General features: G+C 32.9%; 1 protein-coding gene across 2 annotated transcripts in view; it reads left to right on the plus strand.

Moving 5' to 3' along the window:
• LOC143909463 (protein tiptop-like) overlaps positions 1-19,530 on the plus strand; it is a 364,663-nt gene that overhangs the window by 66,021 nt on the left and 279,112 nt on the right. The window contains exon 1 of one of the 2 annotated variants that reach the window (XM_077427460.1): positions 3,598-4,068. The exons of the other annotated variant lie outside the window; for it this stretch is intronic. The gene's annotated coding sequence lies outside the window, so the exon portion shown is untranslated. Of the gene's footprint in view, positions 1-3,597; positions 4,069-19,530 lie in introns of those variants that run through there. 2 annotated transcript variants of the gene reach the window in all.

The raw sequence follows: 19,530 nt of genomic DNA on the forward strand, positions 1-19,530 counted from the left end.
TTTGAAATTATAGCGAATGACACTAATTCCCGTTTTTCCCGTTTCCGTTCCCGATTTTTTTCCCAGTAATCTTCCCGGACATGCATACAACAAATTCTGAAAGTTCCATTGTAATCGGTTCAGTGGTTCAGGAGCCTATTCGAGACACACACACACACACACAGAGAGACATTCATTTATATATATATATATATATATATATATATATATATATATATATATATATATATATATATATATATATTTTATTATTATTATTATTATTTTATTTTTACATATATGTATACCAGGAAGGCCTTACAGGTAAACCCCAATGCGCCTTCCCGGCCAATTACAAATTTACAAATTACAATTCAGCATTTTTATATAAATCACTGAATTACGAGACACTGTAAAACTCGTAAATCAATGAGACATCTATTAATTTGTACACAAACTTATTTATTGTACATTAATTATTAACAAATTATTGGTGACATATCGTATAGGAGGGATTTTAGACAATTTATTTTTTCGGGAACCGTTTCAACAAAGAAATCAGAGAAAGTTGGCAAACTCTGATAGGAAACGATCAACCCGAAGTCACAAATCCAGGTCTAACCAACAGCATACTCTGAAAAATTCATTTTCATTCGAGGCCCGGGCCCAGGGATTGAACCCGCCGCCTCTCAACGCTAAGCAGAAGCTTAACGACCGAGCTATGCTGCTGGCTATATATATCTATATATTTATTTATTTACATATATACCAAGAAGGCCTTACAGGTAAATCCCCAATGCGCCTTCCTGGCCAATTACAAATTACATTTACAAATACAAATGCAGCATTTTTTATTACAAGTCGTTGAATTGCGAGACACTGAAAAACTCGCGAATTAACGAGACATATATGAATTGTACATACATTTTATTGTACATCAATCAAACTTCAAATAGTGGTGACATAGTAGGTAGGAAGGATTTTTAGCCAATTTTTTTTCCGGGAACTGTTTCAACAATGAAATCAGAGAAAATTGGCAAACTCTGATAGGAAACGATCAACCTGGAGTCACAAATCCAGGTCTGACCAATAGCATACTCTGAAAAATTTCCATTTTCATTCAGGGATTGAACCCGGTATTTAGAAGCTTAACGACCGAGCTATGCTGCTGGCTAATATATAGATAATATTTTTTAATTGTACTCGAATAACAATGTTTATATCAATCAAAGTGCCAGGGCGGCGATCTGGCTCAAAAATAAGTACCAGGGCGGCGACCTGGACCGACTACACCACTGCTTATAATTTTATATACTTCAATTAGATCACCTGTCATTCTTCTGGCCTCCAAAGCGTGGAGATTCATTATTTTCAATCTTTATAGGTTGGACCCTTTATAAACATACAGCGTTTTCTTTTTAAATTCCAAATGGAATGAGAAAATTGAAGTTTTGGTCTAATATAAGTTTTTTGCCATAAGCTTGGCGTTGAGACAAATTGCTCGGTACTGGTTTAATAATGTATATTTAATTTTGTAACTTATCTGTGAAATAACCGGGATGTAGACTATTCGGAGTCATCTATCCGGGTAAATCGAGATGTGGTGTGCGGTGTAATAGTAATCGTTGGTCGGTAAGATGTTACGGATGATGATGTGGTGTGATGTTATTGTGGTGCAGATGAGATATTGTTTGGTCCACGTCCACGTCCACGGTGGGGTGGTGGTGGGGGTGGCGATGGTGGTGGGGCGGCGACAACAGGTGAGCGGGCAGCCGCCCCCCACCAGCGGGAGGTGGGCGGCCGGGCGGGGACACCCGCGGACGAACCGCTTGATTGAAAGCCGCCCTGACAGACGGATTACACGCTCACCACAAACTATCATACTCCAACGACGCAGTTTTGCTATTTTATATTGTATTTTCATTCTTAAGAAATAAAATACATATACAAACATGTATCCAAGTGGAGGTACCACTTCGGTCGACTGAAAAATTTAAAATTTAAAGATTCAGTGCCATAGAATTAACTGTGTTTGAATTGGTTCGGTGATTATTCCACACAAAGCGATCTCGCACACATCACTAAAATATCGATCACGGAACATCTGCTACCCGAAAATTTCATCCATATACCCGAATTATCATAGTGATGAGTACTCGAGTGTCAGATATTCCGTATATGCTATTTTCGTGGCATTGATTGTTGTGTCGGAATGTGCGAAATAGTCCGTTTACCGTTTGAATTTTTTACCAAATACATGGACACACGTACTAGTATACTATGTAATTATTAATTGTTTCGTTTATTTTGTTTTATGTACATATGTACATTTTTTGTATAATAAGTAGTCAGGCCAACTATGTACATAGTTGTTATTGTTATTAATAGAGGTAGAACCGGAAGCGTGCCGCTCATTGTTCCATTGTTGTAAATCCTTTGTTAAAAAGGTTCGGCAAACCTTAAACAATGCATTTACAACTTTGAACAATACGCGGCACCCTCTGGTCCGGGCTTTAGTTATTAAGCATTATTAGTATGTCTGAAGTAAACTAGGATTTAAATGTGATATTTTTTGTCTCGTTTTTATCGCTACTATACATATATTATCAATCTACCTAGTAGTATATGTAGTTTGATGTCAAAAAGTTAATGATAGTTTATTGTCACTGTTGTTTTTTATTGAAACATTTTATGTGTTTTCTCTAATGGTTTAAGAAGCCAAAGATGTTATGTTGAAAGATTTCTCGGTATGCACTTATGTTAAATTTTTGTTTTAAATGTTGGAAATTTTGAAATTGTTAATTTTTGTAATGTGTTCTAATTTTCTGTAACAATTAATGCGCTTTGTGGTTATATTTGAACGCAAACTATGTACACATATGGGGCAATTGTTTAATTTTTGCAAAATTGTATGAATCTATTTTGAAATATGACATTCATTGTAATGCGTAACATTTAAATTTTTCGATTTTGCTTTTTTTAAGTTTAAATTGACGGCCAAAATTCGTCCATTTTAAATTATATTATTTATTATATTGAACCACAAACAAATTCGTGTATATTCCATTCGCAATATGTGGAATATTTCCGTACGCTGCCCAACCGTCCGAAATTATATGCGAACCAGGCAGTATATGTCGTATTTCATCAGGTAAAAGTCGAGTTAATTCAGGGCACGGCAATACTAAAGTAGTCGCAAAGAGCAACCAATGACAGGAAGGAGCGAGTCGGCCGAGCCTCGCTTCCGAGCCTAGAGGGCCGCCCTGTCGAGAATTCTGACTTTTACCAAAAAGTTTGTAAAAAGCGACCAATTCCGGTCTCAAGGGTATGGATCATGCATGAAGATTAATTGACATGTGTATTGAAATGTTGCATTTTCAACAATCTACATGCATCCATATGTATATAGATGGGAGTGAGGATTATGTTTTATGGAAAGTTTTTTAATAAAATTAACAACCTTTTAATCCTATTTCAATTGTATAGGTCGCGTTATATTCGGGCTAATACGGTATTTATATAAATTTTAATACGAATTGCACAAACGAGACGAGGTGGAAGCGAGTTTGTGAGGAGGGTGTAGTTGCGACCGGTCTGGTTCGTCCTCGCGCGGCCGGCATTGGCGGTCGTGTTCGCCGACCGCGTGCACGTCTCATACACAATTTAACACCTAAACCGCATTCGCGCGTATTCAATCCAACTTTAATTGAACCCGATAAAGTTGTTCCAAAGTCCTCCGTTGACCGTGTCGTTAGCCGGGAAAATCGCCGCTCGTCGATCCGAGTGGTTTCCGCGTGGGAAAAGTGCAACGCAGCCATCGCTCGTCGGTCCATCTCATAAACAAAGTGTCCGATTGACATAAAACTGACGACGAAATTTGCCACTCTATCGCCACTCGTGTGTACATCTGTGTGGGCTCGTTGCCGCTTTGTGAATGTTAGTGTATGTTTTGTGAATAGAAAAAGTTTTGTTGCACCGATCATGCTGACGTTTTGTGCAGCCGATCTCCTGCAAGTGACGTTGAAAATTTAATTTGGATTATTTTACTACTCTACTACTTTTCTTCGGTTTGTTTGTATGAATTATAAGGTAACTTTTTTTGTTTGGTAGTTATTTTACGTATTATTTAATCGCTATCTGCAATATATACATACATATATAGATATTATTAAATTAATAATGATGACATGTGTGTAGATTATTATTAACTGGTGAAATCAAAATTAAATTGTATTGCAGAAGTGGAAGGAGAAATATATTTTCATTTATACGTATTTTCTTTATTTAGTAATAGGGGGAAATAAACAGAATTGTGAAATTAACAATAAAATTTAACATCACACTTAACTTGATATTTATAGTGAATTATTTAAAAAAAACAATTATTTTAATATGGGCCGTTATATTTGGAAGTGGCAAAAGTTCACTTTTCTTCATTTCGATACATATTTTGCAAAACATTGAATATTATAATGATTTACGTTTAACAATATTTAAAAATACTGGTGGCCTGTAATATGTTTATTCTGCTTTTCTGAAATTTTGGAAATACAGAATTAAAAGAAATGATAACAATTTGTGAATGAAGTCAAACATAAATAGTGTTTTTGAAACTGAAAATTTAACTTCCTCCACTTTCAAATATAACGGCTTATATGTATGCTAATTTAAAAATAAATAAAAGTTGGTTTAACCTTCTGTTGTATGTAGAAAAAAGTATTACGCTATGAACATTTTTCTTTTTCATTATTGTAAGACTTTTTTTATTAAAAAAATCAGATTTCAATTTGTAGTAGAACAGTTTATTAGCAACGATTTAAAACTCATATAAAGTTTGACAAAAATTAAGGTCTATACAATCATAATATATTATATGTATGTATGTGATGACTCAAAAGATTCAACTCTATCATGTAATATTACATTTTAAGTGAAGATTTAAATTTGCGAATGCTGTTTATAAATATTATATTCTCTTGTTATACTCGTAAGAAGATGTATGCCGAGTCGCAAATGTGTCAATATTTAAATTAGCCTCTGCATTTGCACAAGTGTCCGTTTTTAGTCAAATCTAAGCGTTCGCAATGGAATCTTTAATTTCGATGTCTATTAATAAAATGAGCGTGTCTATCATGTGATACAATTCGATTCGATAAAAGTTCTTCAAATATTCTAATTCCTCGGTCCGTGTATAAATAAATAGGTATACTATACACATGAGGCGTGTAATTATTATGTGCCTGATAAACGAGCGGTGCAAAGGCGACTAGAAAACGCCTGGCATTATGCCTGGAGACGAAATCTAGAAACACGACGCATTCCTATATGACTAGAGAGCGCGTGTCGTCGGTTTAAACGCGATTTATTGGACTGTTCAGTTTAGAAGTTAACTGTGATTTTTAACTTTCGACGATTAATAATGCTCGAAAATCGATCCCGACGATGAAATTTTCTACCCCAAAAATACTAAAATAGCGGTGCGAGAATATGCAGTATTCGTTATTACCGTGTGTGAATTTTAAAAGCCTCTATAATATGGGCAAAACATTTTGACCGATAGGCTGGTTCAATTGTGTAATTCAACATAACGTAAGATCAAATACAAAAATATATGATTTACTTAAAAAATATTCATTTTTGACTTTGAATAGTGCATGTTGTTTAACGTTTCTATGCGTGGAACTTCACTACAAATTCGAAACAGTTATTAGTTGTTTGTTTTGTTAACTATATATTATTATAGTTACATATGTATCGTTGCATTATTTTTTTGCAATTTGTACTACATACGCTGAAAAACCGCTAAGCATTTATTTTTTGTCAACGTCTCCGAAATTTTATTGATACAATATATCAACGGAATTTTAACATTTTCTTTGAAAAGACACTTCTAATTTTCTTCCTGAGATATTTATTGTTTTTGTTTTTCATTCGTTTCCGCGGATCAACGTTCAACGTCGCTTTCGATCATTATACTGATTTTAATAATAGTTTTTCAGGGACCCCTCAGGTTTTTGTTTATATAAATTATGTTCATCATTCACGTTGTTAATGGGCAGAGAAAAATGCGACAGTCGGATCATAAATGTGGGCAAATGAATTATTTTTATACTCTTTCCTTTGTATATATGTATATATATAAATGTATGTATATATTTCGTTGGGTTTTCTCGTAGTTCTCGGCGGCTGCGGCTAATATTTACGAGGGAAAATTGAAAAATTGACCGGTATTTATCATCTCTCTTAAGTACATTTGTATATTTTCCTTTTATTTTCCTACGCCCCGGAGGGGAAACGTTTTAATTTTCGTCAAAACTCGAAACTGATTGGGCTTATTCATTAATTAACACGTCAACTATACAACACTGCTTTGTGGAAAATTACATTTCCCGGTGTTTAAATAATAATTTTGACACGTCATTAAGAACGAATACGCGCGTGGACTCCTTGGGAGAGCTTTCTCGGGCTTTTTAATGATGTCATTGCGCTATAATTTCTGTTGTTATGGGTCTGAACGAAATTAATTTCCTGATGTCGAATGAATAATATGCTCTTTCCCGATCTGGAGAACAATGCTCGTAACGGTCTAGCCGCGTATATAGCATGTAACAAGTATTAAACTTAAGCAGATAGACGTATCCAGATAACGACGCGAAAATGCTCGTAAATTTAAGCAAATTAGGAATGACTGAACCGCCGAGCTTCTCAAAACGGTCTATAGACCTTTACCATTGTGTCCATTCAAAATGTACGTAAAATTAAAAAAAAAAACACAATTCAAGAGATACGTATCTCTCTTGTCTAGATAGTGGTGTGCTCTCGCGTTGTATTAGTTATTCGCTATAAATTGGGTTAGTTAGTTGATATTGCAGCCGGCTCGCTGTTTACCTCGTTCTATGGCAAATTAGCGACTTTCCAAACAATTTATCATTCGAATTGCTAATTGCTAGAAATTTGGTGTATGTATGTTTATTTTTTTCCCTTTTTTCCGTGTAACAACACACTGTATGCGCTTCGCAAACGTAGACTATTGAAAAAAGCAGCTCATAATTCGATTATGATCTTGTCTTCTATTCGGAATAAAATTGTTGAATAAAAATGATAAATTTCTACATTATAATTGTTTTTTTTTTAAATTAATTTTTCCATTTAATCTTAATATATTTAAATTCTTATGCTGATTCTTTGTACAATGACTTTTTTTATCGTTTCGTATTATTCAAATTTTGAAATGTTATCTCTGAGATATGCACCTAATAGTTGAGTGAACATTATAACTGTGTGATTATATGGTTTTCATTCTGAAAAATCGTGAAAATCGTCGACTAAATCAGCAACCGCATATCGCTCATCGCGAAAAACCATCGCCACGGAACGGCGGTTCCGTGTTTGCGTACTAGCTGGTCGTTATTTTTATCGTCATTCGTTTAATTGAAACATAAATTATCAAATCATCTACAAAAGTGTCAGTAGTAAATTATTTTTTTTATTACAAACGTATACACAAGCGTTCCCGTTGCATTTTTGCGTGAACCAAAGTACATATGTATGTACATACATATGTATTATATTTAGAGGGGTGTTTGGCCCGTGCTTATAATTAAGTGGATCAATTTTTCGCAATGCGTTGATAAATAAACGATAAGAGCATATAATCGCATGTTCCATGTTTCTTTTTCGCGACCGGAAATGTGCTTTTTTGCATCCATTTGCTAGGTTCCCCTCCCTATATTATGATAATTCGTACGCATACAATTTGTCCGTACGTCGTAATGCACACCCGCGTACATTTGTTCACTTTTTTTTATCGAAAGGAATTAGTTAAACGCACCGTATTAAATTAAATGAAATATAATCTTTATATAAATGTATATTGTATAGGTGTATAATATAAAGATTAAAAATAAGTAGGCATTTTATTTTTGGACGTGTTTTAATCTTTATGCGAACTTGATACGTGGATGGTTATTAGAGCGTTTATGAAATTTGAATACAATATGGAAAAATGCGATTTATTTATTGCTTTAGTAATTAATTAGATAAAAATATTTCGTTTTTGGAATGATTGAATGTAATGAGAGTATTCAGAATTAATAATTATCTTTTTTTATTTTTTTAATATGGAATCAGAAAGTAGTGTGAGAAGATTTTTGGATAATTTTAGGATTTAAGTTTATTTAAATGATTTACTTGCATAGTAAATCATGTACCTATTTTATTTTGGCTAATAATAAATTTATTTTTACAAGCTTTTTATCATTTTCACTTTATTAGTTAAGATAGAATTTCTTAACCGTCCGAAATTTGTGAGCTGATTTTAAACCACTTACAATCTTCCGATCGCTTTGATATTTTACTGATATACGGGGATTAGCCCTCGTAAATATAAATATATATACATAAAATAAAAATAAAATTAAAGTAATAAAATATCACGAAGATAGAGTTTAATAATTTACATAGATAGAATTTAATCATCAAAAATTACATCACAGTGATCTGTTAGATCGATGTGATGACAGCTAGTTATCCAAACGCGCATTTCAACCGCCTCTGCGCAACTTATAGATACGTTAAATAGTTGAACAGTTAAAACCGTAACTTTTTCACTATTATCTCATTTTTTAAATACTATGGACTATATAAGTTGTATGTAAGTTGTGTAAGACAAATACAAGCTTTTCAAAATTGTATTTTTTAAACTAAGATTTTATCAGTAAGTAAGTTATGTTTTTACTGCCCATTTAATTACCCATCTATTGTAAAAATAGTTTTGATGTTTTGTGAAGTTGTCGATTTTAATTTTATTACACATTTGATTTATACGTATGCGTTTGAATAGACGCTACAACAAATCGTACCTGACAAGATTGATACATTAGGAAAAGCTTTCATAATTAATTCGTATAATTTTACAACGATTTCTTGAATACAAAAAAAGAAGACATCAACACAATACGTCGAGCCAAACAAACAATGGATTTTTGAGTGCGTTCACATGTTTTCCAACTGTCAAATCGTCCAAACGGAAAAGTGGCCCGGCGGCAAATAAATGCTAAGAATCCAGAAGCATTTAAATAGAAGTTCTCCGTTAGTGATACATATAAATCTAACAGAATTTGACAAGTTCAGAAGTGGCATCTTTCGTCATCGGCGAGAAGACCGCAAGGACCTGGCATGTGAACGCGATTCTAGAACACAATGATGGAGCACTAACGCCACACAATATGGGGACATATTTATGCTCGTGTGCGTTATACTGTATATACATACATATATACATATACGAATACGTATACACACAGATGTATGCGAATACAAAAACATACACACAAAACACGTCTCCCGACAATCTCCCCAACTCTCGATTGATTTATTGACGACATCTGTTTTTGAAAGCTCAAAAACTAGCATGTGTTTAATATTACTTTAATAATGGATACAAGACATACATACGTATAATGTATGTATGTTCATATGTACGTGTGTGTTAGAATAGGTATGTCACAAATCGGCGTTTTATACATACATACATATGTGTGTATGGAATATCATTGAATTGCTTTTATGGTATCATCTGTAATGGTACAATTATTTGATTATGATGGTAATGGAGAAATTTCTATTATCGGATTTCGATAATATTATTATACTTTTGCATATAAGAAATTAATATCGAAAAGGAACGTATGACTTGTTATAATGCGTTTAATAATATTTATATATAATTTAATTTTAAGGGCAGATAAAAATATCCGCCCTTGGAAGTTAAAACTTTTTACATAATAATAATATTACAATATATCTAAAATCTATATAAAATATAAAGGTGTTTACTAACCACTTTACCAATCTCTTATTTGATTATTTCTCTTTTTATAAAATTTACCGAATTAGTGTCGTTATCTATTAATAATTCATTTTGTTGATTTTTTTAATCATACAATACGATCTTTAGTCTTGCCAGACTTATATGCTTGGTATTTTATGATAATGTTGCAGTTTCTTTGAAGCATGTCAAAATACACATTTCATTTGTTTTTTTAGTGTATACAATTGATTTTATTATTAATAAATTGGATTAAATAAGTCTTCAATACACTTAAAATTGCCAGATTTTTAATTATGATGTTTATCGTCATTTGTATGGATTTAAATAAAGATTTGGTAGCGTTACACAATTAAAAAAAAAATTGAATATAAAAAGGAAAAATAGGCACATAAAGCATATATGGCATACAGTTAGGGCTAACGGGTAGGGAGTTAGTCATACTATAACAGTAAGGTTATATGGCGATTAGGCGTTGTTATTCGATTATATCAGGTGTGCGACCGATCGTGCAGGTCGTGCAGGTAAAGGTTTTTCACTCGGAAATGAAATCACTCATTATACAACAATAAAAGCGAACGCAATATAAATTTATTGAGACTGATCGTATTACAAAAGGCCGCAGTTGAAATTTCGGTATGTACTTGCTAACATCTTTTGCGTTAACACTTCACCGACCGGTCGACAGACAGCGCGCTCCTACCGGCGACTCGTTCTCAGCGTCTTGCTTAACTGCAATTCACACATAAAGAGATCGTTTATATCATGTCGTACGGATTTAATCGAATGGTCCCAGCACTGTTAATTTTTCAGAAATCGTTTATTGTGAATGTATCATATCATATCGTATCGGATTGTTTTAAATAATTGAATGTGAAAATGGTATTTTTCATTTTTAGAAATTTTAATCTTTGTTCTGAATGAAGTTCTCATGGCAAGTTCGGTGCTCGTATCTAACAATGAGTAATTAATTAGCATTCGGAGAGTTTTACGAAACTTATTCATGGTGAACCGATTTCACATGCTCATTAAATTCGGGCCTATTACGCTCGATCTTCTAGTTAATTAATCACTTAATTAATTACTGTCAGTGGCTCGTTAGCGCCGATTCACACTCAACACGTGACGCGACGCGAAATTGCACAAGTGTATCAAGGTGGTTTTAGTGCACAATATACTCAAGTTCAGTTGGAGAATTGAAACTAAAATCGACACACCAACATGAAAAGATAACAAATACTATCTATATGTACCTATGTATGTTTCTATATCAAAAAATGTTACTACAATGCGAAAAGACAGTCTTATGATTCATTGTTGAATGTTTGTGTATGAGAAGAATTCTATTGTCACCTGTTAAATAAAGTAAAAAATAAATAACAATAACATTATCAATATATACGTGTTAATATAAAATCCCGTTTTATTATTTTTTTCCATCCGTCTCGTTTGCTATTTTATTACATATCTCTTCAGTACTATTCAAACATTTCTGTCTGTCTTTCAGAAACATGTCCAACCTCATTGTAGTATTCATTTCTGCATTCATATCTCTATCTTTTATACTTTCGGTGATCATATTTTTTGTAGAAAATTAAGGACATATAAAGAATCGTTTTATAACTAAAAAACTGCTTTATTAGTTTATAACATTCATTATAATATATTTTTTAAACAATAATATTTATTACACATTATTGAAATTTAAGACATTTAGCGCTCGAGTTAGTACTCTAAGATAAAAAATTTGATTTAAAACTAATTCTTAAAGTGAAAAATTAGCAATATAAAAGCTCATTACATCACGGAAAAAAAGTGTATTTTTGACTTTAAAAATTCGCTTGATAATCAATTATAAGTATGTTACAGTATTGAAAAATCACAATCAATAGGAAAAACATGTGACTATTAATTCCAATACTCACTTTTGGCACAGCAATACTAGATTTTGAGTTAAAGACTGTAAAAGCCAAAAAACTGTAAAAATTGTGCATTTTTTTAAACGCCCATTTCTCATAAACCAAAATAAATTAAATTAAATTAGTAAACATTAGTTAGTTTCTGCTCGGTATTTTTTTATTGCTCAGTGTAATCAATATACATATAATATGAATTGCATCTTTAAATATTTTTAGCGATAGTCGATATTACAAAATAAAGGACAAAAGGGCAATTTTAGAAAATAAATAAACCTTACGGACAGAGCAGTGAATCAAAAGACTGTCCTTTTAAATTAAGGACGTATGTTTATACTGCTTCAGTTTCTATACAATTAGTAGTAGAATCATTTACGAAAAGAATTGTTGTGACAACTTTAAGAACAAGGCTCAATATACCTACGAATGTATCAAAAGTTGACTGACATGTCTAAACTGTTCGTTAGCGTTACCTTCGCTCGAATGCCTGAGATTAGACGATATCCGATTTTAACACCTTCGGGCGCGTCTATTCGATCTACCAACACGATGTTTGACTTCATTACGCCACAGTATGTTAATTAGTGTGGTTTTTAATACTCCCAGATCTCTCGACGCGTTAACACGCCGTCGGACCAATAAATAATTACATGTGTCATATAAAACGTTTCGGTACTGAGCGCTGGCCGATAGTTTTTAATCCGTTTTTATGGCTGCTCATTGTGATATGTTAATTCTTTTAGATTATTCTCACGAAATTCTTACAAATGATTATATAATATATTCTGATTTTACCGTGAATAAGAATTTAGGAGCTACTGTAGTCGACAACGTCAAGCTCTCTGTAGGAAGCCCCCTTATCGGATGGGTGGACGCTCATTCTTGACTACATTTACCGGTGTCAAATGCCGTGAACTTGAGTCATGGGTGTTAAAAACCCCATAATTTTAAAAACACAAGTTGAAAAAATATATGTGTAGGTACGTTTATATGTAAAAAATGACTCGATTTGTCCGTTCGAACTCATTTACTATATAAATATTATAAAATATAATAATATTAGCATAGATTATGCGATCAAAAAATGTGTACCGAATCTATCTTCATTTATTTTATTTTGATAATTATAAGTTTACGCGCTGGAATATGCATTATTATTATATTTGAAGATATTTTCCGCTGTTCATAGTTAAGCTATTGTATGTATGTACATTGTACGCAAATTATGAAGTGGCCAATTTGAATATTTTAATTTTATTTATAGTCGGACGTACGAGTGAATATTATTATATTAGCGGGGCGTGACGTTTAACGGGTTAAATGTAACACAAAATATTTTTACAATTTTTTTTTGTAGTTCTATCGAAGTCGGTGGGTAAATGTCCCTATATTAAGTAATTTTGAGATTGATGACGGCATATAATCAGCGAGGTGTGAAGTTTAAATATGCAGAAAATGTCAGATTTTCTTGTTAGAACTCCTTGGTAGTTGATTTCAATTATTATTTATTCAGGCTTTAATTAAAAAATATATGTTTATGAGTGATTTCTCGGTGCCAAAAATGAAAGGTATAATGAATTTGTGGTTGAAGGAATCTTGCGATGTTATTATTTTCATTAGAATTTTTGTATCAAATTGCCTTTTTAAATACAGTTCAAAACCCCAAAAGTTGAATTGATAACTCGTTTCATAACGACAACTATTGACTGTGTATTATGTATGAATCTATCTACATGTGCTGGAATTTAAGGGCTTAAATCTAATTGGTAAGTCTTTCGACATGGAAAATTGTTCGCGGACGCTTCAGAACATACTCTGGTAGTAGTAATTAGAGCGTGCAAGGTTTGAATTTGCCGATCCTTTGAGCCTTTGACTTGCGACTTTGGATGGGTGGTTTTGACTAAAAAAAAATTGCACTTGATCGTAAAAACAAAGGCCGGTTGTGTGCATGGCCGCGATGCGCTTTCACGATCGAGTGAGTATTGCAGTATTGCATATCGCATCCACCTGCATCCCCCGACACAAAGGGGTTGCAAAAATTGACTGATCTTGCCACAATCGACTAATTGATTTCACCAAACATAATTTTCTGTGCGAGCGATCAAACACGCGCTCGGGCCTAATCGACCGGATCGATAGAAATGCGCTTGGATAGTTTCGAATTGCACACATCATTCGAATGCTTCACTAACGTTTTATGAAATTGTTAGCATTTTTTATGGAATTGCAATTAGTTTGTAGCGATGAAAAATTTTAGTGAAGTTTTCTGTACTCTATCGTATAATTAGACTTTTTGTAACATATGTAGAGTCATACATACATATGTATGCATTAACATATAAAGTAATGCAATATTCATGATAAGATAACGAGAAATCATTGGATAGATTACTAGTATGTAGTATATGCATATGTATGTATGTATGTATAGAGAAATAGACATTGACAGATAGTAGTATGCATATAATACTCAATGTTTTATCTAACGAAGCAGTATTTCATAAGTTCCATTAGACAGATTTCAAATATAAATATAACAAATTTGTACATATTAAAGCTGTATTAGTGAGCGATAATTATAAATTTTACCTATATGTTACAATCGAAGTGTATTTTCAATTGTAGTATATACCAACTAGCGTTTTAGGTAATTCATATTCGAATACAAATCAAATAGTAAATTATAAATTTACTAGCGCAAATGTAAGCATTCAACAATGTGCGCCAGTTGTTGTATAACAATTGAATTTTGATAGCTCTAATGTTTTTATTAAGAATGCTTTAGATTTCAATAATACGGTAATATTTGCTAGGTATTAGGAAAAAAGGTAATGAGTATCGTACATATCTCTAAGAATGTGTTTAAAACAAAAATATGATTTTCCAACTCGATTTACTAGTCTAGTGACGTTTTCGCGAAAACCTAATCTTACCTGGTACCAACTTATAGTTGAACTGCATTTTCAGTTGTAATATATTTTGACCAGTTGGAATGTAATTCGCCATATGAATCTACTTACGTGGGTTGGACGGAATATATTCCAACTAATCAAAATATATTACAACTGAAAATACACTTCAACTATAACGGTAGTTGGTACCAGGTTAGATTGAATATATTCCAATTAGTCAAAATATATTACAACTGGAAGATTCACTTCATCTGTAATATATCTATGTGTGCATATATACATATGTATATTAATGAAGATTTTTTGAGATGAAATATATCGTCGTTAAATGAATACTTTACTAAATAGGTATATGAACTTACGAAGTATATTACAATTACGGTGTTACGAAGTACATTAAAATTATATTGCACATCGATTTTTTAAAATTTTGTCACATTATCCGGTGCTGATTGGCTTTAGGTACGGTCTTCAAGTGCCGTTCTCCGCGCGGTTCGCGAATAAACAATACGCCATTGTCGTATCGCCCTCAAAGACAATCACGAAATGAAAGAATGCCGCGGGGCTGTCACCAGAACATGAGACGAACAGAATGAGAAGAGAATAAAACAAAAAAAGCGCACATACAAAAAAAAAAGAAAAAACATAGAAGAGTCGACGGGAAACAACAAAAAGGACAACAAAGAGCGCAGCATATCGGAGAGGCATCTCGTCCGGGCCAATCGCTCAATTAAATCTACGGATCATGACAATCGCCAGGGCATAATTCCTAAGGCATTGATCCGCCACAATGAAATGGTAGAAATGAAAAAAGAAAATGAACAAAAAAACAAGTAGAATCGAATCGACGAAACTGTGATGCGTTCCCATCGAGAGCATTCGAAGAATCGTATGGCGATCGTGATGACCGAGCATCATGGTTTCGTGGTCATCATCCTCCTCGACCACGCTGTCTTTAGGGGTCACTTAATAATGGACGTGTTTTGTAATTTGACGCGGATTCAACCGGTCAATCAATCCTTTTGGGATACCTGTCCGTCAAATTAATTTGTTAATTTGACGGACAAGTTGTTTGTTTGGACTTTTCACTTTCAAGTTCTTAATCGTTTAATTTACATCTTTGATCGCCAAATTTCTATTTGTTTATCTGCCATATAAGCACATATATTTTCAGTCTAAATCACAATACCGAAATAATGTATAATGCAAAATTATATTCGTAAGGCGTTAGACATAACGAAATTTCAAGGCATTGCCAATTATGGGTTTTGGGTTTATGATTGGTATCCAGATAATAGTTATCTAGTATGAAATGTTTCGCTTTGACGCGTGCATTGGACTCGCATTTTTATTTAGATTTTGACGTTTCAGGATTGTTAAGCAATTAAAGCCCAATTTCTCGTATATTTCCGGTTAAGAATCGTCTTAGAATTAAGTTAATTTCGGTTTTGCATATTACACGAAACGTTAATTAATGTATTTTGTTTGTTTGTTTCAGGTGAGCGAGCGTATTATGTCTTCATCAATTTTTATTGGATCCAAAGCAAACGTAATTATTTTAATTTAATTAATGTTTTAATTTAAAACAATGGTTCCTATGTGTATTTTTTACTGTGAGAAAATATCATATGGTTCAAATGTATTACACAGTGTATCTATTTAATTCATGTTGATGAATTGCAAAAATGTTGATTACCTACTTGTGTTGTATTCTCGATATCTTAAAAATTTTTTCGCCATACTTGATTTCTATCACGGCAGTGAACTTGAGAACTAGTGTTTTTAATTTCGCATACATGTATGTACTTATGTGAATTATTACTGCTGAAATGTTCAAGTCATATCCGGTTTCTTCGAAGGAAATCGCTCTAGTATCGTTAAAATTGTGCAATTTTGATTAATATTCACATCTCAATTTTAATATATTCGTACAGCCTTCAACCTAATCTGATTTTTACTCGTATTATTTGTATAAATAATAGCGTGTTTCACGATCTGATAATTACGTATGTGTGTGTATGTGTAAGGAATAAATACCGAGCAATGTATCATCAGTCGGGGATAACTCCGGAAATTTCGTATGCAACATTCAGTAATTAATTACGAAACAGATATACTCTTCATCATCTTCAATTTTTGAATTAAAATTCAAAATTATGATCCTGTTGTAATTCCAATTTAAGTTTTATTCATACGAGTACTAATACGAAAATTTTGTTATATATTCGAAGTCGTGCTTATCACGCATTAAGATAGCCGACTTGATAAATGGGACTAATGCCGCTAGAAAAATGTATTTATTTTAATGTGTGCACAGTCAATGATTGGGTGAGCTTTGCCACTATTATTCTCATATATTTTTCATATTTAATACGCAACGAAGTGTTATCAGAAGGGAGAAATTAAATTATGGGGAATTAATTAAGAACGCCGCCACTATTTCTTTTGTAATCAACGCGCTTATTAATAGCTTAGCGTTCAGTGGTACGAATGAATATGTAATTATTATTATTTTTATTTATAATCATATCGAAACGTATACTATTCAAATGAAAAGAAATCGTTTACGATTGATTTTTATCAGCTTATTAATTTCGGCAAAACATATTAGGCGTTTATTAGAATAACGACGTTCGTTTGTTGACATTTCCCGTTTTTAATTTTCTTTGCGAAATCGGCTCTTTATTAGTTACAAAGCACTATCTAAAAATCTTCAATATCTGCTCCTAAAGCTTCATATTACCATTTTATTTGGCGATATTGTCGTATAAATATCATATTTCGTGTGAATTATGATGGGTTAGAAAGTGGCGTTGGCCATGTCGCTATACAGAGAAGCGTTTCGGTTTAAAAATACGCACACTTATGCTATAAATTGCAGCTATTAATATTAATTAATTTGTATTCGATTGGTTGGTAGGCGGCGAATGGAATTTTGTTCGATTAGCATACGTGTGGTCGTATTTCCATTTTTCGTTCATTAAGTTTCGATGTCACAACAGTTCCGCGGATTGCTTTTCGCGTACAGTAAAGCCACTGCAATTTATAATGGGTATTCAGTTTATGCATAATCGTTCCTCAACTTATGTAGTTGTTTTATTTAGTGTTAAAATTACGCATATTTGTGTACCCATAAGTTAGCGTAGAAACAATGCGCCGCGGCATATAAAGAATACGCACCGTGGCAATAGATCGTACTGTACAAGCCTTCAGATTATTCCAGATGTTTGTTTTTTATATGTTGATGTAGTGTTGTCAATGGAATCCAATTGAACCAACCCAGTAACTTTGATATTCGCAAATTCATGATTCTTTTTTGTGTAAATGTAATGCTTCATGAGTTGCTCATAAATCATGAGTTGACAACTACTTACTGTCTAATCCAAGCCGACATTCAATTATACATAAATATGCTAACAAGGGCTTCAAATTATGTATTTAAAAAAATATACTACATATTATGCAAATATGGAAATATTTAGTTCATTTCTTAAAAGCTCGTCTTACAAGTATACACATATGTACATATGTATGTATAATGATACGATTTGTATGGAGAATATTCACCGTGCGGATTGAGGGGAACAATTTGTATTTTTTTTAAATTTATTTTGTTTCTATAGAACGACCATTTGCGGTCTTATGCAAATTCCGCCCACATCAATCAATCACCTTTGTGTCGTTCGTGTTGTGTTATCTATCTACTATTACTACTACTACTGCCATGTACTACCGGTCGTTCTAAATAACATAGAACAAAACCAGATTCCGATTGCGAAACGGATGCGAAGAACAGGAAAATCCCGCGGATTCGAAAACGTATCGAATCTATCAGTTCTCTCTCTCTTGGCAACGCGTGTCTTTCATTTCGTTTAATGAGAATATTCTGCTATGCATCTTATTACGGCTATGCTTTACGAGCCGAACGTGTTCCTCAAACCGCTATCCGGACACTGGCGACAGGCTAAATCAAGATATTGCACTGTCAATGCATTCAACAGTATCTCTATACTCGGATAGGCGATCGTTAAGAATCGAATCGTGTCATAGTTAGAAAGAAAGTAAACAGATCGGTCGGTATATTTAGCTGAGGAGGTGCGGCACAGACACGAGTGATGTTAATATTTTAATAGTTTTAAACTATTTGTGCTATATTAGTATTGTGTTTAATAATTTTATATTTTTTCGATGTACCAACCCTAATGTACATTTACATGTGTGGACGAGAATTCCTTTAATCTATTCTTGATCCATATATACCTACATATGTACATAAATATTTATATTACGATATTCGATCAACATTTGAGTTGACTTCCATCTCATAAAAACTTATTTAAAAAAATCATTGAATTCTTAGCGAAAGTTGATAGAAGTTATGTTTGCATTATAGTATTACTAGTGGTTTTACCCGGCTTTGCTCAGTATTTGTAATATAAACCACATAGACATGAATAATCTAATAGTAAACATTTGATTAAATTTATTTGAATATTCATTTTTTTTTTATTAAATTGAACATTACGGATTCTACGAACCAACCAAATAAACAAACATACATACATACATACAAAGTCTCTTTCGAAATTATATATTAGATAATTTATGTGAATGTCATTTTTTCCAATATGAAGGACAACAGATGGAATATGAAACATTTAAAATTATATAACTTATAAAAAAGTTCCAAAGGCATTGTAAAATAATCTTACAAATTGGCATACATATGTACCTTGATCAGTAACTGTTGCTCATTCCACGGTTAGATCGGTTGTGTGCAGCCCACCAATAACTTAATATTAGGACCATGATGGATTGATGAGTAAGAGCTGTAAGATTTGTTATCAAATCGATGCTTCATTTGGCCAGTGGCGAATTTCGTGCTGAAATTCTC

This window comes from Arctopsyche grandis, chromosome 1 (genome assembly GCF_051622035.1).
Source record: "Arctopsyche grandis isolate Sample6627 chromosome 1, ASM5162203v2, whole genome shotgun sequence".
In the NCBI taxonomy this organism is placed as follows: Eukaryota; Metazoa; Arthropoda; class Insecta; order Trichoptera; family Hydropsychidae; genus Arctopsyche; species Arctopsyche grandis.